This window comes from Nomascus leucogenys, chromosome 24, assembly GCF_006542625.1.
Source record: "Nomascus leucogenys isolate Asia chromosome 24, Asia_NLE_v1, whole genome shotgun sequence".
NCBI lineage: Eukaryota > Metazoa > Chordata > Mammalia > Primates > Hylobatidae > Nomascus > Nomascus leucogenys.
In genome coordinates, this window is record NC_044404.1 from 10,507,488 (window position 1) to 10,528,328 (window position 20,841).

General features: G+C 51.2%; 1 protein-coding gene across 6 annotated transcripts in view; it reads left to right on the top strand.

The window, feature by feature from the left end:
• The window catches only part of PIK3CD (phosphatidylinositol-4,5-bisphosphate 3-kinase catalytic subunit delta), a 73,561-nt gene that overhangs the window by 25,980 nt on the left and 26,740 nt on the right, over positions 1–20,841 (top strand). For 4 of the 6 annotated variants that reach the window (XM_030805587.1, XM_030805593.1, XM_030805592.1 and 1 more), the window contains exon 2: positions 12,867–12,971. The gene's annotated coding sequence lies outside the window, so the exon portion shown is untranslated. Of the gene's footprint in view, positions 1–10,939; positions 11,118–12,866; positions 12,972–20,841 lie in introns of those variants that run through there. The other 2 variants (XM_030805591.1, XM_030805589.1) reach the window with 2 other exon arrangements.

The window sequence follows — 20,841 nt, forward strand, 5'->3', positions numbered from 1 at the left end:
AGCAGCAGGCCAGGTGCGGTGGCTCACGCCTGTAATCCCAGCAATTTGGGAGGCTGAGGCAGGCAGATCACTTGAGGTCAGGAGTTCAAGACCAGCCTGGCCAACATGGTGAAACCCCGTCTCTACTAAAATACAAAAATTAGCCGGGTGTGGTGGCATATGTCTGCAGCCCTAGCTACTTGAGGGGATGAGGCAGGAGGATCGCTTGAACCAGGGTGGTCAAGGCTGCATTGAGCCAAGATCGTGCCACTGCATTCCAGCCTGAGTGACAAAGTGAGACCCTGTCTAAAGAAAAAAAAATTACAGCAGAGCCTGCATCTGGGAATTATAGGCCGTGATCTTCCAGATCGTGCATGCGGATGTTTTAAATATATATGCCATATGTTTTATAAATGTGTTTATTCATGCATACTGTACATTTTTAATTATGTGGAACCTACACAAGTTAGTTATTAAAAGTTTGTAAAATATAGATTTGCCAGAGTAAGAGAAAAAAGAATCTGGGCCGGGCGTGGTGGCTCACGCCTGTAATCCCAGCACTTTGAGAGATCCAAGGCAGGCAGATCACCTGAGGTCAGGAGTTCGAGACCAGCCCAGCCAACATGGTGAAATCCTGTCTGTATTAAAAATACTAAATTAGGCTGGGCGCGGTGGCTCACGCTTGTAATCCCAGCACTTTGGGTGGCCGAGGCAGGCGGATCACGAGGTCAGGAGATTGAGACCACGGTGAAACCCCGACTCTACTAAAAATACAAAAAATTAGCCGGGCGTGGTGGCGGGCGCCTGTAGTCCCAGCTACTTGGAGAGGCTGAGGCAGGAGAGTGGCGTGAACCCGGGAGGCGGAGCTTGCAGTGAGCCGAGATTGCGCCACTGCACTCCAGTCTGGGCGACAGAGCAAGACTCCGTCTCAAAAAAAAAAAATACTAAATTAGCCAGGTGTGGTGGTGCCTGCCTGTAATCCCAGCTGCTTGGGAGGCTGAGGCAGGAGAATCACTTGAGCCCGGGAGGCGGAGGTTGCAGTGAGCCGAGATCGTGCCATTGCAGTCTAGCCTGTGCAAGAAGAGCGAAACTCCATCTCAAAAAAAAAAAAAAAAAAAAAATCCGGCCGGGCACCGTGGCTCTCGCCTGTAATCCTAGTACTTTGGGAGGCCAAGGCAAGAGGATCAGTTGAGACCAACCTGGGCCATATAGGGAAACCTTGTGTCTACAAAAAAACAGCAACACAAAAATTACCCAGGCATGGTGGCACACGCCTCTAGTCCCAGCTGCTCAAGAGGCTGAGGCGGGAGGATCACTTGAGTCCAGGAGGTTGAGGCTGCCGTGAGCCTATTATGGCATTGGACTCCAGTCTGGGTGACAGAGCCAGACCCTGTCTCCAAAAAAGAAAAAGAAAAAAACTCCATCTTCCACCTACCCCCGAACCACATCACCCAGTGGTTCCTAACCTGTTTCAGATTTTAAATCCCTTTGAAAACCTGCAGAAAAGCATGGACTCTCTCCAGAAAGAGGCTCTTTCATCCATAGACTCTGCTGGTGTGCAGGGAAGGACTGTGTAGGTCCAACCTCTAGCTTCTCTGTCGTATGAGATTCTGACTCTGAAACCAACCTCAAAGGGGCAAATCATTCTGACCCTGTGACACCTCTGTAAGAGACACTTGCCAGCAACCTATTCAAAGTCTGTCTTGAACCTGTTTCTATTTTCTTTCTTGACCACCTCTTAAAGAAGACATTGTACAAGTTTGCCCCTGCCATTTAAATCCTTTGTCCTAAATTTACAGCCCCTTTTTGGGGCTTTCAGCAAGGATCGACTTTCCCACGTCATTGGGTGACTCTCCACTGTAGCATCGGCTCATTTCTGGAAGAGGACCATCCTTTGGGGCATGTGTAAGGCCCCTTTTGTGGGAAGGGCCTTGGCTTAGGCACGTGGGAAAGCATGCCTGCGAGAGCTGGGTGTGAACCTTCTTTCCAGGTAGTCAGGAGAAACTTCTTTTTTTTTTTTTTCTTTTTTGAGATGGAGTCTTGCTCTGTCACCCAGGCTGGAGTGCAATGGCACGATCTTGGCTCACTGCAACCTCCACCTCCCAGGTTCAAGTGATTCTCCTGGCTCAGCCTCCTGAGTAGCTGGGATTACAGGCACGCACCACCACGCCTGGCTAATTTTTGTATTTTTAGTAGAGACGGGGTTTCACCGTGTTGGCCAGGCTGGTTTCGAACTCCTGACTTCAGGTGATCCGCCCACCTTGGCCTCCCAAAGTGCTGGGATTACAGGCGTGAGCCACCATGCCCGGCCTGGGGGAAACTTCTATAGAGGATGAGAAGTCAGGGATGTTGACTTCCCATGCTGGGCATCAGGTGCTTGAGACCAGTCAGGGTCTCCCTGTGAAATTAGCAAGAACTCACCCTTTGGCCAAGTAGGCTGATTGCCCCACACCCACATCGCCTGTTCACCTCTCAGTATTCTCCCAGGCCTTGGTTAGCCGCCCTTAGCCCACGTCCTCTTTCCCAGGCATGAGGAAGGCCCCTGATGTCAGCATCACAGAGCTCTCCCAGCCCTGCAGTTGGCCAGCCTTCCTGGACACCACTCCTGGTGCCATTCCTTGGGCACCAATGACTTTGCCTCTTCTCCTCCTCCTCTTCTTCTTCGTCATGTTTTAGCATAAGAAGCTTTACTGGGCTAGAATTCACATACCATAAAATTCATTTAATGTGCACAATGCAATGGTTTTTTGTTGCTGTTGTTGTGATTGTTTTCGTTTTTATTTTTGAGATGGAGTTTCACTCTTGTCACCCAGACTGGAGTGCAGGGGTGCAATCTCGGCTCACTGCAACCTCCCCTTCCCGGGTTCACGCGATTCTCCTGCCTCAGCCTCCTAAGTAGCTGGGACTACAGGCGTGCGCCACCACACCTGGCTATTTTTTGTATCTTTAGCAGAGATGGTTTCACCATGTTAGCCAGGCTGGCTTGAACTCCTGACCTCAGGCAATCTGCTCACCTCGGCCTCCCAAAGTGCTGGGATTACAGGCATGAGCTACCACATCTGGCCTGGATTCTTTTATAATCTAATGTTGAAGGTGTTATCCCATCACTGTGCCATATTCTTTAGGTCACATTGACTGTGAATGTGGGTGGGGGCTACACAACGGTGTGAATCTCAGGACTGAAGTAACTGAATGTAGTTTCATACGGAGAATGATCCAGCTTGTTCTGGAAGGGACTGCAGTCTGCCCGGGACTTAGCTTTGGACCAGCTATGAGTTCTCTGTGATGAAATCTCAGCTTTTCCCAACTGCAGCTTCAACCTCCTGGGTTCAAGCGATCCTGTTGCCTCAGCCTCCTGAGTAGCTGGGACTACCACCACGCCTGGCTAATTTTTGTATTTTTTGTAGAAATAGGGCTTTGCCGTGTTGGCCAGGCTGGTCTCCAACTCCTGAGCTCATGCGATCTGCCTGCCTTGGCCTACCAAAGTGCTGGGATTACAGACATGCACCACCACACCTAGCCGAGGCCAAGTTTTTATTTTTTATTTTATTATTATTATTTGAGACAGAGTTTCGCTCTTGTTGCCCAGGCTGGAGTGCAGTGGCACCATCTCGGCTCACCGCAACCTCTGCCTCCGGGGTTCTCCTGTCTCAGCCTCCTGAGTAGCTGGGATTACAGGTATGCCACTATGCCTGGCTAATTTTTGGTATTTTTAGGAGAGACGAGGTTTCACCATGTTGGCCAGGCTGGTCTCAAACTTCTGACCTCAGGTGATCTGCCCACCTCGGCCTCCCAAAGTGCTGGGATTACAGGCGTGAGCCACCACGTCTGGCCTGGGTATTTATTTATTTATTTCGAGACGGAGTCTTGCTGTCTCACTCTGTCGTCCAGGCTGGAGTGCAGTGGCACAATCTCAGCTCACTGCCATCTCCGCCTCCTGGGTTCAAGCAATTTTCCTGCCTCAGCTTCCCGAGTAGCTGGGATTACAGGTGCACACCACCACACCCGGCTAATATTTGTATTTTTAGTAGAGACGGGGTTTCACCATGTTGGCCAGGCTGGTCTCAAACTCCTGACCTCAGGTGATCCACCCTCCTTGGCCTCCCAAAGTGCTGTGATTACAGTCATTAGCCACCACTGGGGTTTTAAATGTGTAACAATGTATGTCCATTTTAGTGGGAACTGACCTTGTCCCTCAGGGACACTCATGGGCCACCTAGGAGAGGAGAAGTCTCTGCTGACTTCTGTTAGATGGTGTAACCCATCACAGGGGTGACCCAGTGCCATGGTGGGACGTGTCAAACACTTTCCCCACTGGGATTGGGCCCTGGACCTTTTTTTTTTTTTTTTTGGCTGGGTCTCACTAAGATGGCACCACTGCACGCCAGCCCGGGTGACAAAGGGAGACATTGTCTCAAAAAAAAAAACAGAAAACAAAAACAGTCCAGGTGCGGTGACTCACACCTGTAATCCCAGCACTTTGGGAGGCCGAGGCGGGCGGATCACGAGGTCAGGAGATTGAGACCATCCTGGCCAACATGGTGAAACCCCGTCTCTACTAAAAATACAAAAAATTAGCTGGGCGTGGTGGCGGGCACCTGTAGTCCCAGTTACTCAGGAGGCTGAGGCGAGAGAATGGCATGAACCGGGGAGGCAGAGCTTGGAGTGAGCTGAGATCGCGCCACTGCACTCCAGCCTGGGCGACAGAGCGAGACTGTCTCAAAAAAAATAAAATAAAATAAATAAACAACAACAAAAAAAACGAGCCTTGTGCCTTATAGCAGTGGGACGACTTGGTGTTAGGAGCAGTTTTAGGTGGTGGTTCCAGGTGGGTTCTGATTCCTGCTCTGTCACTTCCTGCACAGCTTCGGCCTCAGTTTCCTCATGAAGATGACTATTGTAACTATTTAGTGGGGTTGTTTTGAGGATTTTATGAGATCTTCAGAGTTCTAGGGATCTCTTGGTACATAACAACCTGCCCCAAGCTCAGTGGTGTGAAGCAACACTGTGATGCTCACGGCCCCAGGGGCCAGGAATTCAGACAGAGCTCAGCAGGATTGCCTGGCTCTGCTCCCATGATATCTGGAGTCAGCTGGGAAGACTCTCAAGGGGTTTTTGTTGTCTTTAGTGGAATATGTGAGTAAATATGGAAACTCCTTTGAGGATTTTTTTGGAGCCCTCCTGTTTATTCTAATAGAATTAAAAACAAACATGTAACTGGTTTTTTTGTTTGTTTTTGTTGTCTTTAGTTGCTTTTTTTTGGTTATACTTTTTTTTGGTAACAACTTGAACAGGTGGGGTCTGGAATCATCTGGAAGTTTCTTCACTCATGTCTGGTACCTGGGTGGGATGACTCAAAGGTTGGGCTCAGGTGGGACTGTCAACTTGAGTGCCTTCACATGGTTTCTCCTTCTGGCTTGCTTGGGCTGTGTCACCGTGTGGCAGCGTCAGGGTAGTCAGACCTCTAACTTAATGCTCAGAATTCCAAGAGCCAGCATTCTACACCAAGGAGGAAGCGGCATGGCTTCTTATGGCCTCACCTCTCAAGTCACTTAGCATCTCTGCTGCCATACTCTCTTGGCAGTGACAAGCCCACTCAGATTTAAGAGGAAGGGACACAGAGGCCACCTCTTAATGGGAGGAGTCCCTGCAACCATGAGCCACACATACTTTTTGGCTGATACTTGAAAGAATGAGCAATGCAGGCCGGGCACAGTGGCTCACATCTGTAATCCCAGCACTTTGGGAGGCCGAGGGTGGATCACCTGGGGTCAGGAGTTCGAGACCAGCCTGGCCAACATGATGAAACCCCGTCTGTACTGAAAATACAAAAATTAGCCAGCAGGCACCTGTAATCCCAGCTACTTGGGAGGCTGAAACAGGAGAATCGCTTGAACCCAAGAGGCCGAGGTTGCAGTGAGCTGAGATGGTGCCACTGTACTCTAGCCTGGGCGACAGAGACTCCATCTCAAAAAAAAAAAAAAAAAAAAAAAGAAAGAGCAATGCAGTCAAGTCAGGTGTGATGGCTCACGTCTGTAATCCCAACACTTTGTGAGGCCGAGGCAGGCAGATCCCTTCAGCCTAGGAGTTTGAGACCAGCCTGGACAACATAGCAAGACCTCATCGCTACAAAAATTAAAAATTAGTTGGGCATGGTGGCACACACCTCAGCTACTCGGTAGGCTGAGGTGGGAGGATCACCTGAGTCCACAAGGTCAAGCACTTGTGATCGCGCCACTGCACTCCAGCCTGGGCCACAGTGTGAGACCCTGTCTCAAAAAAAAAAAAAAAAAGAAAAAGAAAGAAAAAAGAAAAAAAGAATGAGCAATGCAAACCCAAGGTTCTTTTTTTTTTCTCTCTCTCTCTCTGCTTATATCCCCAACCCCTCAACTCCTGCCCCAGGTCACAAACTCAGGAAGCCTCAATTAAGACAGACTTTTAGTGTAAGCTTGGAGAATTGAGGAAGGAAAGAAGGAAGTGCCAGATGCTAATTAACTTTGCTTTTTAACTACAGATGAGCCGCTTTTTGAGTTACCCGTGGGTGAGAGTCTCAAAGATAAATGAAAATACGTAAGGATGGCAGGAGAGCAGCAGGGGCCTCTTATAATTAGGTCTCTCATTCTTGTGCTTTGAGAATAAAAATATCAAGGGTGGAATATGTGAGTAAATATGGAAACTCCTTTGAGGATTTTTTTGGAGCCCTCCTGTTTATTCTAATAGAATTAAAAACAAACATGTAACTGGTTTTTTTGTTTGTTTTTGTTGTCTTTAGTTGCTTTTTTTTGGTTATACTTAATTTTTTTTATTTTTTATTTTTTGAGACGGAGTCTCGCTCTGTTGCCCAGGCTGGAGTGCACTGGCTCGATCTGGGCTCACTGAAACCTCCGCCTCCCAGGTTCAAACGATTCTCGTGCCTCAGCCTTCTGAGTAGCTGGGATCACAGGCATGCACCACCACACCTGGCTAATTCTTGTATATTTTGTAGAGACGGGGTTTCACCATGTTGGCCAGGCCAGTCTTGAACTCCTGACCTCAGGTGATCTGCCCCCCCTCAGCCTTCCAAAGTGCTGGGATTACAGGCATGAGCCACTGCGCCCAGCGGTTATACTTAAACATTTTTTAAAGAGATGAGTATCTCACTGTGTTGTCCAGGCTCGAGTGCCATGACTATTCACAGGTGCTATCAATAGCGCACTGCAGCCTCAAACTCAAGCGATCCTCCTGCCTCAGCCTGTGAGTAGCTGCAACTACAGGTGCCCTCAGTGGTGCCTGGCTTTGCATCTGATTTTTTTCTGACTTTAGCCTTCCTGGTCTTGTCCCCCTTCAACAGTGGTGTCTTATCTGACCACACCTAGAAATGCTGAATGCCAATTTGAGTTAGAAAGAGAATAGCAGAATTGCAGCTAGGCTGGAGGCTGGGATATTGGTGTGCATTTGGGAGAAGCTGAGATTTCATCACAGCAAAAGTGTGATGAACTCACACATCACAAAGTGTCAGGAGAGGAAGAAGTGACTGATGCAGCAAATACTCTTCCGTCTTCTAGGGCTCCTTGACGGGAACAAGGGCTCCAATGAGTGGGAGCAGAGGCTCATTTGGTTTCCTGCCTTGTGTTTTGGGATTTAACAAGAGGATTGGCCCTTTTAGTAGCAAGTAGAGGAGCAGGAATCTGATTTCTTGGCTCCATCATAGCTCACTGCAGACTACTGGGCCAAGCAATTCTTCTCCCTCGGCCTCCTAACTAGCTAGGACTACAGGCAAATGCCACCGTGCCAGGCTAATTTGTTTATTTTTTTTTAGTAGAGACGAGGTCTCGCTGTTTTGCCCAGGTTGTTCTTAAACTCCTGGCCTTAAATGATCCTCCCACCTTGGCCTCCCAAAGTGCTGAGATTACAGGCGTGAGCCACCATGCCCGCCTTAATTTACTCTGATTTTTCTTTTCTTTTTAAAATAGAGACGGGGGTCTCACTATGTGGCCCAGGCTGGTCTTGAACTCCTGGGCTCAAGTGATCCTCCTGCCCTGGCCTCCCAAAGTGCTGGGACTACAGGCATGAGCCACTGTTCCAGGTCTACTCTGATATTTAACAGTGGTAAAATTCATTTATCCACTAAATGACTTTATTTATACTCTCACTTAATTTCAGAAAGGACAGAAGGTACCTGAGCTGTGAACAAAGAATCAGAGACTGGTTTTTCCTCCATCTCTGCCACTAACTAGTTGTGCGACCTGAGGCAAGTCACTTAGTCTCCTTGTGTCTGTTATCCATGTGTGAGAGCCAATACTTAATATGAGTGCCAGGCACTGTTCTAGAGATTTTCCATGCGTCTGTATTCACTCTTTTAATTCTCCTCTAAACAATTTATTAAGGTCTCTATCTTTTTAGAATTTGTCAGGGAAGTTCCAGTTCATCGTGGCAATACAGGAAAGTGACTTTTGGGGGCTTTTGCCATTTGAAAGAATCTTGGATTTTTCTCTGGGCTCCAGAGACACCCGTGCCTGACACCCCCAATTTGAACCCCCAGCGGATCATTGGGTTCCATTGCTGATGGGGACCTTGTGTTTGAGCTTGACTTTCCCTCCATCCATGCTGGAGATAAACGGAAGTCTTCGCGCAGGGGGACGATTGCAGGACGGGGCCGCTAGGGAGGAGGGCTCCCACACGTGGGGAATGGGGGTGGAGGAACCGCTGAAGCTCGTCTGCCCTTTGGAAAATCTCGTCGGCGTCCTAGCCCCGGGATCATTGTACTTACCAGGTTGGGGGCTCTGCACCCAGAACTCCTCCCAGCCTCTGTCTGCCCGTCCAAGGTCCGGCGTGACTTCCGGTGGCTGATTTCTCATCTTGGGGAAATCCCCGCCCTGGGGGGTCCGGGGTGGCCTGCAGGGGGCCTGACTCACCCGTCGGCTGAGTCAGGGGGTCCCAGCTGCCCTCGGATGTCTGCTGCACCGCTCCCCTCCCGCAGGCAGGGGACGGGAGGAGGGAGAGAGAGATGGGAGGGCGTGGGGGCGGGGGCGGGGCCGGGGGCGGTTTCCAGCCCCCGGCCCGGGCTCCGCCCTCTCCCGGGATCTGCAAAAGCACAGCCGGGGTGCGGGCGGGTGAGTGCCCACCTGGTGCAGGGTGTGAAGAGCGAGAGCGCGTGTATGAGCACGAGCGTCTGTGGTCTCTGTGTGTCCGTTTACATGATTGCGCCTGTGTCTGTGCATCTGCATGCAAGCTTGTCTTTTTGAGTGAATGTCTGTGTGTGACTTCTAGGGACGGCCAGGGAAGAGGGGTGTCCCCTCCCACCCTGGCCCCCCGTCTTCCCACCCTGGCCCCCCTCTCTTCTCTCTCCTCCTTGGGGTGCTCTGGGCATCCGGGACCCCTGGCAGGGCTGCCGGGTGCTGGGAGGACCCAGAGGCCGCCGAGGGCCGAGGGAAGCGTCAGGCCTGGCTGCGCGCGCCCTGGCTGGGGAGCTCCGAGGCCCGGCCGCCTGGTCCTTTCATTCCGGGCTTCCTCGAGATTCTCGGGAGCTTCCAGCCGGCAGTGTTTTCTCCTTGCCGTCTTCGCAGGCACGAGGAAGGCTCCTGGAGCTCATCTGCCTGGGATGGGCGGGCCCTGCCTTGACCTCACGTGCAGCAATTAGGACCACCAAGGAGTGTTCTTCAAACCACCTTCTCTCACCCCGCGGGACACGCCAGGGCTGATTCTGGTGCTCGCACCCCACTTCCTCCTCTGTGTTCCCCTGTGGCAAAGGTTTGTCTTGGGCTGTGGACCCGAAAGAATATTCTAAGGGGAGATGGGCCCTTGCAGAGCAAGAGGGGTATGGGTTCAGCACCAAACCAAACTTGTGCCAGCGCTAGCTCGGCCCAAGAGGCTGTGCAGACTGTTTTTGTGTGAGTGCGTGAGGGTAAGAGTCCCTGCCCGCCTAGCTTCCGCTTCCCCACTTACAACCAAGGGAGAACAACATCTACCTTACAGTGTAGATGCCTGGATAAAAACTGGAGCGCCTGGCCGAGCACTTTGGGAGGCTGACGCGGTAGGATGGCTTGAGCCCAGGAGTTCAAGACCAGCGTAGGCAACATAGTTAGACCCCTCGCCTCTACAAAAACTTTTAAAAAATTAGCTGGGTGAGGTGGTGCGCACTTGTGGTCCCAGCTACACCGGAGGCTGGGGTGAGAGGATCGATTGAGCCAGAGAGGTAGAGGCTACAGTGAGCTATGATCGCACCACTGCACCCCAGCCAGGGCAACAGAGCAAGACCCTGTCTCAAAAACAAAAACACTGGAGCGCCCAGAGTTTTTTTTAAGCGCGGGACAAGGATTGTCTCGGTGTTGTTACTGCACGCACACCGCCCGTTGTAATGGATAGATGCATTAGTGAAAGTCCTAAGTACACTCATTTATTTTCTAAACCTCACATATAAGGAAACCCCCGATGGAAAGGCCCATCAGCTGGGGAACAGCCAGCAGGCTGGATTTGAGCCCAGAGCCCGGGCTGGCCAATTACTCGAGTGAGCCTGGCTCCGGCTCTGTGACCTGGGTCCAGTACCCCGCCCTTTCTGCGGATGCTTTGCAAAGCGGGGAGCGGAAAGCAGTTTGGTGGACGACCAGCCCTCCCTTGCTTTGCAGGTGGCGCTTTCTATTTATTGGTTGTAAGGCGAAACCTAGGCCAGAACCAGCGTGCGCGCGCCGTCGGGGTCCCGCGGCTGCTCTGGGGCTCAGGGCGCGAACCCCAAGGGCCCCGCCTAGCAGCGTCCTGGGCCTCCGGGCGAGAACAGCGAGGGTCGGGGAGGATTTGCAGCGTCCACTCCGCTCTCCGCCGCCCGTGTGAGCTCGGGCGCTTCTCCCGGCTGGGGGTGTGAGAATTTGCCGACGGTGCCCGCGCCGCGGCCCGCCCCGGCCCCGCCCCAGCCCTGAGGACGCCCCGCCCCCAGCCGGCGCCCCGCCCCGCCTGCCCGTAGTCCCAGCCCCGCCCCGGGCCGCGCCCCTCCGCCGAGCCCCGCTCGCCTGCACCTCGCGCGGCGGGCCTGCCCTCCGGCCCCCGCCGGCCCCGCGCCGCTGCCCGGAGGCTGGCGTCTTCCCGTCACTCCGGGACCCGCCCGCTGTGTCCCCTGGGCAACTGTCTCCAGGGAGATCGGGCCCCGCCCCCGGCACCGACACCCGGTACGGAGCCCACCTGTGCGGGCGTCTGCAGGGTCCCCGTGCCCCGCCCCCAGCCCCTCCGGGCGTCCCACCCAGCCCAGCCCCGGGCTTTGTCCGCCTGGGGCGGGGTGGGCAAGGTCGGTGGAGGCAGGGTCGATCGGGGGTCCGGGGCCGTGGGGGCTGGGGGGGCCGAGGCAGGGGATTGCGCTCGCGGTGGGATTCTCAGCTATGGGCCGCGCGACGCTCTCCTCTCCTAATCTGGTTGCTTCCTTTTGTGCCCCCCGGGGGTCGGGAATCCCAGGTTTCTCGGCTGCCGCCCTTGATGGGATCCGTGGGGCCTCCAGCGGGCTTCGCACGAGGACGCGCCTGTTCGGGGCAGGCTGTTTACTTGTCGGGCACCCAGCAGTGGCTGTGCGCGTCCTCCCCTCCCCCTGCCCCCGATTCGGGACTGAGCCTCCTGCGCTCTGTCCCTCCCGAGCTGTGCCCTTGAGCCCAAGGGGGCTAGAGGGTGGCAGACCCAGATCCTGAGGTCCTGCGGCTTCCTTCCCGGGGGAGCGCCTTCTCCCTGGCCGCCCTCTTGTGGATTTTGTCCTGGCTCCTTATTTCCTGACCCGAATTCCTGAGGATGAATTCTCTCCTTCTCTTCCTTCTCGGCTCCCTCTGCTTTTGGCTTTGTCTTTCCTGTTTTGAAAGGGCTTTCCTTATGATCCTGTCTCATTTCCCTGTGCCAGAGCTACTATAATTTGTCGTGGTAACGGGTATTGGCCAGTCACTTAATTGGTCAGCAATGGAAGAGATTTCTTCCTTAGCTTTTAGTGCTGACCTCCTGTTTCTCTGGTGGCAGTGCCTTGCGAAGTGCTTGCCACTGTCCCCTGAATTTTGAGGGAAGGGAGCACCCGAGCCCGCATGCCTGGGCTCCCGCAGCAAGGTCCCTGGAGCATCTTTGCAGGGATGGAGGCCGCACAGAGGACTCCAGCTTGGTCCTTGGGAAATGTGTTCCTGCAACACATGCCTTTTCCAGCGGGTTCCTAGGGCTCTGCTGTTTGACTCATGGAGAAGCCGGTGGTTTTGGTTTTGTGCTAAATCTAAGCCCACCTTAGGCTCTGGGCTGAAGTCTCCCAGCTGTGGAGGTAGCTATGCCCAGGGTCTGGGGTTGGGAGAAGGGGTTGGGTCTTTAGACTGGGCTGCAGCTCTAGTGTCTTTTTTCCCTCTTTGGGGTTCTGTTATTTCCTGGAGCGGCTGAGGTGGGGGAAGAAGCACCACAGATGCAAGGAGTGGGCGGCCCCTCCCCTCACACTCTTCCTTTTTATCTCCAGCCCAATAGGGCATGGATTTTCCTTTAGACCTGGGCCTTGAAAACAGATCCACATGGGGAATAAAGATTTCAAGTTCACCAGCCTGCTTTTTGCATCCATCGAATGGAACTCGAACCCAGGCTTGGCTCAGATCAATTACTTTGCTTTCAAAAAGCCAAACAAAACCAACAAACAGCTCTAAAAACGATCTGAGTCATCTGAGTGCACATTCCTGCTCCAGGCACTGGAAATGCTCCTGTGGTTGGTTTCAGTACCACCAAAGGGAGCTGGGGGTGGCATTGACGCAGATGGCAAGAAAGGCCGATCAAGTGGAATGTGATTGGTTTGCAAAAAGGAGAGACCTAGATGAAGCAGTTGATTTTGAGCTAATGTCCTGTAAGAGAATGCACAGGTTTCTGAAATTCTCTCTTGTTAAAATAGTTTTCTTTCTTTCTTTCTTTTTTTTCCCCAACAGATAAGGAGTCAGGCCAGGGCGGGATGACACTCATTGATTCTAAAGCATCTTTAATCTGCCAGGCGGAGGGGGCTTTGCTGGTCTTTCTTGGACTATTCCAGAGAGGTAGGTTGGGGGAACCGGCCAAGTGTGTGGGGGAAGGGAAAGGAGATGTTATTTTGTAGATAGGTTAAGAATGTGAACAAACCCATCCTCCCCGACTCTCCAGCCAAAGGAAGACTTCTCTGTAGGACTAGCACTCCCAAAGGAAGAGAGTGACCCAAATTGGTGCTAGGAGCGAATGAACGGGGAAGTGAACTAGACCTCAGCCATTCCCAGGAGAGAGATGCTGCTGCCTGGGAAAAGAAGGAATGGCTTTGCTTTGAGGAGTCCTGGAGCCCATTACTAAGCTGCAGCATTTGGTATTTGACTCACTCTGGCCACGGTAGCGTTGGACTGGCCTAACTGGGGAGACAAATATTAAAAGTTTTCTGGAGGAAATGGATTGAATTTTTATAATTCAGTATTGCTTCTCAAGGAGTCCCTAGGTGGGGCCGTTCTGTGTCTCCAGGGAGCTGGCAGTCACTGTCTCAGTAAGAGGATGCTCTTTGGAGTTTCTAGGACATTAGCTTAGAAGATGAATGCAGTCCTTTCATGGTGCAAATGAGCACACTGAGGCCAGAGACCGACACTGGCTGGACGTTGGCTATGCACACCCATCTGGGGGCCTGGAATAGTTGGGTCTGGCTTGGGAGCTCCATGACTGCGAAACCTCTCAGTCCCTTTGCAAGCTCTCTGGGTGCATAACGTATTCTGTGTGTACCCAGAATTCCACTGGAGCTGCTACTGTCATTTCAGGATGGAAAGGGGCAGGGGTTAGAGTGCGGTGGCGTCCTTAAAGGCTTTTTCCCCAACCTCAGCCTCATTTTCTCTAGATCTTCATTGGTACTTTCCAAACTTGTTTGATGATTGCGGATCTCTTTTTAAAAATCAAAATATAGGCCAGGTGCCGTGGCTCATGCCTGTAATCCCAGCACTTTGGGAGGCCAAGGTGGGCGAATCACGAGGTCAGGAGTTCAAGACCAGCCTGGCCAACCAACATGGTGAAACCCTGTCTCTACTAAAAATACAAAAAATTAGCTGGGTGTAGTGGTAGGCGCGTGTAATCCCAGCTACTCGGGAGGCTGAGGCAGGAGAATCACTTGAACCCGGGAGGCGGAAGTTGCAGTGAGCCGAGATCGTACCACTGCACTTCAGCCTGGGTGACAGAGTAAGACGCCGTCTCAAAAAAAATAAAATAAACCAAAATATAAAGCAGAATTTTAACCTATAAACCAGATCAAAACAGAGAGCCACTGTAAGAGAAACTAGCCCAGAACTCCTTCTGCTCAGCCCCCTGTCCCACTCCCACCTACCTCTGAAGGCCTGGGGTGCTTCTTTGGAAGCCCAGCGCTCCCCTACACATAAGCAAAAGCCATAGATCATGTAGACCCCTGTTGGAGGGTTAGAATTTCTTCTGCACATCTATTTATACTGACTTGATCTTTGTCTCAGAAATGCCTTTTAATAATATTTTTAATCCTCATGCTTTTTTATTTATAAAAATGTGAAATTAATGTCAAGTTTGGAAAATACCAAAAAAATACAAGCATACTCGTCTATAATCTTACCGCCACCGCACCCTGCACCAGAGAAAACCACTGTTTCCTCGTTGGAGTATCCTCCCCCAAACCCCTCAGAGAGAATTCTGTCTGTATCTTTTATTTATTATTTATTTATTTACTTAATTTTTTGAGATGGAGTCTTGCTCTGTTGCCCAGGCTGGAGTGCAGTGATGCAATCTCGGCTCACTGCCTCCGCCTCCCGGGTTCAAGTGATTCTTCTGCCTCAGCCTCCCAAGTAGCTGGGACTACAGGTGTGCGCCACCATGCCCAGCTAATTTTTGTGTTTTTTTTTTTAGTAGAGACATGGTTTTGCCATGTTGGCCAGGCTGGTCTCGAACTCCTGACCTCAAGGGATCCACCTGCCTCAGCCTCCCAAAGTGCTGGGATTACAGGCGTCAGCCTCCACGCCCTGACCTGTATCTGCACCTTTTAAAACTTGATTTTTATTTATTAGTATTATTATAGACTTTGACATAAACGTAACAATCGAACATATATGTATTTCTCTGCTCTGTTTCAAAATCCCACTAAAATGAAAGTAAAGGAATAAGAAAAAATGTAAATTCTTAAAAAAAAAAAAAACTAGAAAAGTAAATGGTTGAGGAGGGTGGTATGAACAAAAACTTTGCAGGACAGGAAACCGATAGGTGAGAGGGAAGCTGAGTGGAGAATGTTGAATGTCTTGGGCTATGGGGGAAGCAGGTGGAAAAGGCAAAGGAATGGGAGCACTGGGGATGGAATGCTTCGAAAGGTGGTGTGTGCAGGGTGGGCTGGAAGCAGGAAGATTACTTGAAAGAGCATGGTAGGGTGACAGACCACCCACCCAGGCCACATAGCCAGATGGTTCCCTTCCCCACCCCAGCAGGTGGCAGGTTTCCGGCAGGCAGTGTTTCAGAGAGGTTGGCCCAGCCCAGGGCAGGAGAGGCACTGCATGGAGAACGGAAGGGTGAAGTGAGTTTGCGTCCCGAGCAGTGAGACCATCTCCTGGGTGGCTCCTCGAACACCATAGCTTCCATACAGCCTCTGGGCAGGCCCTTGGAGAACTTGTGTCTGAGCAAACTGATCTCATGAGAAAAATAACTGTCACATATTGACATTGAGGGGGACCTTGTTGAAAAGCCAGCTTGTTGCTAGGCACGGTGGCTCACACCTATAATCCTAGTGCTTTGGGAGGCCGAGGTGGGAGGATCACTTGAGGCCGGAGTTTGAGACCAGCCTGGCCAACATGGCGAAACCCCATCTCTACTGAAAATACAAAAACTATCTGGGTGTGGTGGTGCATGCCTGTAATCCCAGCTACTTAGGAGGCTGAGGCAGGAGAATCGCTTGAACCTGGGAGGCGGAGGTTGCAGTGAGCCAAGATCGCGCCACTGCACTCCAGCGTGGGTGACAGAGTGAGACTCTGTCTCAAAAAATAAAAGCCAGCTTACTGCTTTGTCACTTCACACTGAAGCCTACCGAGCAACTAGCCCTACCTGTGTACAAGCAGGGTTAGTGCCTTTCCGTTAGATTTGAATGGGCAGCCAAGGGCCATCCCACATAGCATGAGATTTACAGGCTGGACGTGGTGGCTCATGCCTGTAATCCCAGCACTTTGTGGGAGGCTGAGGCAGGAGGATCGCTTAAGCCCAAGAGTTTGAGACCATCCTGGGCAACGTAGGGAAATCCTGTCTCTACATAAAATAAAAAACTAGCCAGGTATGGTGGCACATGCTTGTGGTCCCAGCTACTTGGGAGGCTGAGGTGGGAGGGTTGCTTGAGCCTGAGAGGTTGAGGCTGCAGTGAGCCATGATCACACCACTGCACTCCAGCCTGGGTGACAGAGTGAGACCCTGTCTCAAAAAAAAAAAAGAGACTTCTAGCATGAAAGACAGAGACCCAAACGAACAGAAAAAAAAAATTGAGAAGTCACAAATATGGTTGTATGGGAAAAAAAGGCACATTCATAAAATAAGCTGTTAGGTATTAAGATAGCAGAAGTAAAAATAGCAGAAGTAAAAATTTCATCAGAAGAGTTGGAAGAGTGAAAAACAAATTCCAGAAAGTAGAACACAAAGACTTAAGAGATGGAAAATAGGAAAGAAAATATAGAAAAATTTGACTTCAGTCCAGGAGACCCAGCATGCACCACATAGGAGCTCAAGCAAAAAAGGCAAGAGAAACAGAGGAAGGAAAAGTATGTAGGAAACAATTCTAGAACTGAAGGCATTTCTACTCTTAAACAGTCTCGAAGTAGTACCCAATACCATGAATAATAAAAGGCACACACTATAGGACATCATCATGAACTTTCAAACTCCAGAGATAGACAGAAGTTACTAAATGTCATCAGAGAAAAAAAGGCCACACACAGATCAGAGAATGAGATGGCTTTGGACTTTTCAAAAGCAACAGTAGAAACTACAAGACAGGCCGGGCGCGGTAGCTCACACCTGTAATCCCAGCACTTTGGGAGGCTGAAGTGGGCGGATCACTAGGTCAGGAGTTCAAGACCAGCCTGGCCAACATGGTGAAACCCCATCTCTACTAAAAATACAAAAATTAGCTGGGCGTGGTGGCGGGCGCCTGTCATCCCAGCTTCTCAGGAGGCTGAGGCAGCAGAATCACTTGAACCCAGGAGGCGGAGGCTGCAGTGAGCTGAGATTGTGCCACTGCACTCTCCAGTCTGGGTGACAGAGCAAGACTCAGTCTCAGACGGAGTTTCGCTCTTGTTGCCCAGGCTGGTGTGCAATGGCACGATCTCGTCTCACTGTAACCTCCGCCTCCCAGGTTCAAGCGATTCTCCTGCCTCACCTTCCCAAGTAGCTGGGATTATAGGCATGCGCCACCATGCCCAACTAATTTTGTGTTTTTAGTAGAGATAGGGTTTCACCACATTGGTCAGGTTGGTCTCGAACTCCCAACCTCAAGTGATCCACCTGCCTCAGCCTCCCAAAGTGCTGGGATTACAGGCATGAGCCACCATGGCTGGCCTTTCTATGCTTTCTAAAATGCTTTATCAACAAGCATATGTCACAATGATAAATGTCTGTGCACTTAATGTGTGGAATATTTGCAGTGTTGTGTAGTGTGTCCAGGTGTCATTTTGATGACTGCATTCAGTTTCATTGAGTTAATGCATCATTTAGCCATTTCCTTATCACTTTCACAAACAATACCACATTGAATATCTTTGTGTATATAGCCTTCTTGATTTTTGAATTGCTTCTTTAGGATAATTCCCAAATTCCCAAAGTTACCAGGTCTGAGACCATGGATGTTTCTTTCTCTTGATTTTGATGTGTAGTATCTGAGGCCTCCACCTGGGTGCAGGCCTGTGGCCTCCTTGGTGGGCTGTGAACTAGGATGATGATGAGATGGTGGGGATAGCATTTTTTTTCAGGGTAGTTGGCTTATTTTTTCTGATGGCAGCAGTAGAGGTCAGAAATCTTTGTTGTGGAGGTCAGGTATGGTGGCTCATGCTCGTGATCCCAACACTTTCAGAGGCCGACGCAGGAGGATTACTTGAGCCCGGGAGTTTGAGACCAGCCTGGGCAACATAGGGAGGCCCCACCCCTACAAAATAAATAAATAAATAAACAAAGCTCTGCACAGTGATGCACGGTGCAGTGATTTGTGTCATATTCCCAGCTACTTGGGAGGCTGAGGCAGGAGGATCTCTTGAGCTTACGAGGTCAAGGCTACAGTGAGCTATGATGATGACACTGTACTCCAGCCAGGGTGATAGAATGAGACCCTCTCTGTGAACCATGCCAAAAAAAGAGTAGGCTGCTGGGATGAGTTCGGGCATTTCGGGGCATGTGAGCCTAGCACTTCCCCTCATCAACCCAGCTCTGCCAGCCCTTGCTGTACATGTCCTGCACACGTCTCCTCATTGCTTTCCTACTTCCATTCTGGCCTCGCTCCCTTCCATTTTCCCACAGCAGCCAAAGCCATCTTTATAAAGCACAAAATCAGGCCGCCTCAGTCCTCTGCTTAAAACCCTCCAGTGATTTCTCCTTGTAATGATACTGGACTCCTCACCATGGCTACGGGGCCCTGCAGGGTCAGACTCACTGTCTCTCCCAGTCACCCCGCTCTCCCAGTCACGCCCTTGACTTCAGGCACCTGCCTCCTGCCTCAGGGCCTTTGTACTTTCTTTTTTTTTTTTTGAGACGGAGTTTCACTCTTGTCCAGGCTGGAGTGCAATGGCGCAATCTTGGCTCACTGCAACCTCTGCCTCCCAGGCTCAGGGATTCTCCTGCCTCCGCCTACTTGGGATTACAGGTGTGTGCCACCACGCCTGGCTAATTTTTTGTATTTTTTTAATAGAGACAGGGTTTCACTGTGTGGACCAGGCTGGTCTCGAACTCCTGGCCTCAAGTGATTTGCCCGCCTCGGCCTCCCAAAGTGCTGGGATTACAGGCGTGAGCCACCGCCCCCGGCCCAGGCCTTTGCACTTTCTGTCCCCACTGCCCGGAACCCTATTTTGTGGATTTTTGCTGGATCCTTCTCTCACTTGAGCCTCAACTTCAGAATGATCTCACCCGAGGACCTTTCCCTGACCCACCATCCAAAGGAAACGCTCCCTGCAGCCCCTTTTTATTATATTCCAGTGCTTTTACTACCTGAAGCATCTTATTTATCTATTTGTTTTCTTTTTAACTTTGTATTTAATTTTTAAATATTTATTTATTTATTTTTGAGACAGAGTCTCATTCTTGCCCAGGCTGGAGTGCAGTGGCGTGATCTCGGCTGCTTGCAGCCTCCCCTTCTCAGGTTCAAGTGATTCTCGTGGCTCAGCCTCCCAATAGCTGAGGTCAGATCCCTCAGATGTTCACAGCTGGGACGCCGTTCTTCCACCTTGGGCTCCAGAAAGAGCACCAAGGAGAACATTTCAGGACAGACTGTAAGGGTGGCGTGGTGTCCTGGCCAGAACCCTACGTGCGGGAGGGCTCTGCTTTGTGCAGCTGTTTCTGTGGATCATGCTGGCCAGGAGCTGGGAAGGTGAAAGGAATTGTGTTCTTATCCTGTTTCCTTGGATATTTTATGAGTGACTTAGATGTGGACACAACTCATGCCTCAGGATTCTGGATGAGTCAGTGAGGAGGGATTGGTCACCGTCCCTCACTGGGTGATGTGATCCTAGCTCCCCGCTCTGTGTCTAGGCTGTCTCACCTGCCCCCCGGCTCCACATCTGTCTATAGCCTGCTGACTCCACAGATCTGTCCCTTGCCCTCCAACCTGGGGAGCTTGCCCCTGGTGGTCTTTACGTGGATATTCATTAAGCAGCTGAGATTCATTTGGTCTCAAATGGGGCTCCGGCTGTCTTATCCCACCACAAATCTCTTCCTTTCTTGTCTCAGTAAGTTCCCACCACCACTCCCATGTCCCAAGCCCAAACCTGGCTGTTGTCCTCACTTCCTCCTGCACCATCCCCCAGGGGTCCCTCTGATTTAAGTATGTCTGGATTCCATTGTTCTCCAGTGCTGTCTCCTTCTGGGTCAAGCCACTGTCATTAGTGGCACCGGCCTCCTTCCCCTGCCCCCTACTCCCCTTCCTCCCTGCTTCTCCGCAGTCCTTCCACACCGCAGCCAGCAGCATAGTTGTGGATGAAAATCGCATCCCTCACTCCCTCACCTAAAATCCTCCAGGGCTGTCCATCTGCTCAGCGCCAGCCCTAGTTCTGAAGGCTCTGCAAGACCCAGTCCAGTTGAACTCTTCAACTTGCTCATGCCACACCCTCCCCTCCATGCCAACCACCCCCTGCTCCAGCTGTAGTGGCCAGTTCTGGAAGACTTGAGTCCCTTTCCCACGAGATCCCCCGCACCTCATGTAATTTCTGGCACTTAATCAGGCTCCATAGATACTGGTGGGATAAATGAATCTACCTCGGACGGAATGATGGAGACAAAACATAAAATCAAAGCCGGGCGCGGTGGCTCACGCCTGTAATCCCCGCACTTTGGGAGGCCAAGGCGGGCAGATCACCTGAGGTCAGGGTTTCAGGACCAGCCTGGCCAACATGGCAAAACCCTGTCTCTACTAAAAATACAAAAAATCAGCCAGGCACAGTGGCAGGCACCTGTAATTCCACTTACTCAGGAGGCTGAGGCAGGAGCATCACTTGAACCTGGGAGAAGGGGGTTGCAGTGAGTGGAGATCGCGCCACTGCACTCCAGCCCGGGTGACAGAGCAAGACTCCGTCTCAAAAAAAAAAAAAAAAATCCAATAAGATATGAGAGCCAGTTATGTTCACAAAATGAAATTACCAAGGATAATTGTGAATTCCTCCATTTAGATCAGGAAATTCATGTTCCTGTATAGGCAGGGAGAACCTGGCTTACTGTGAA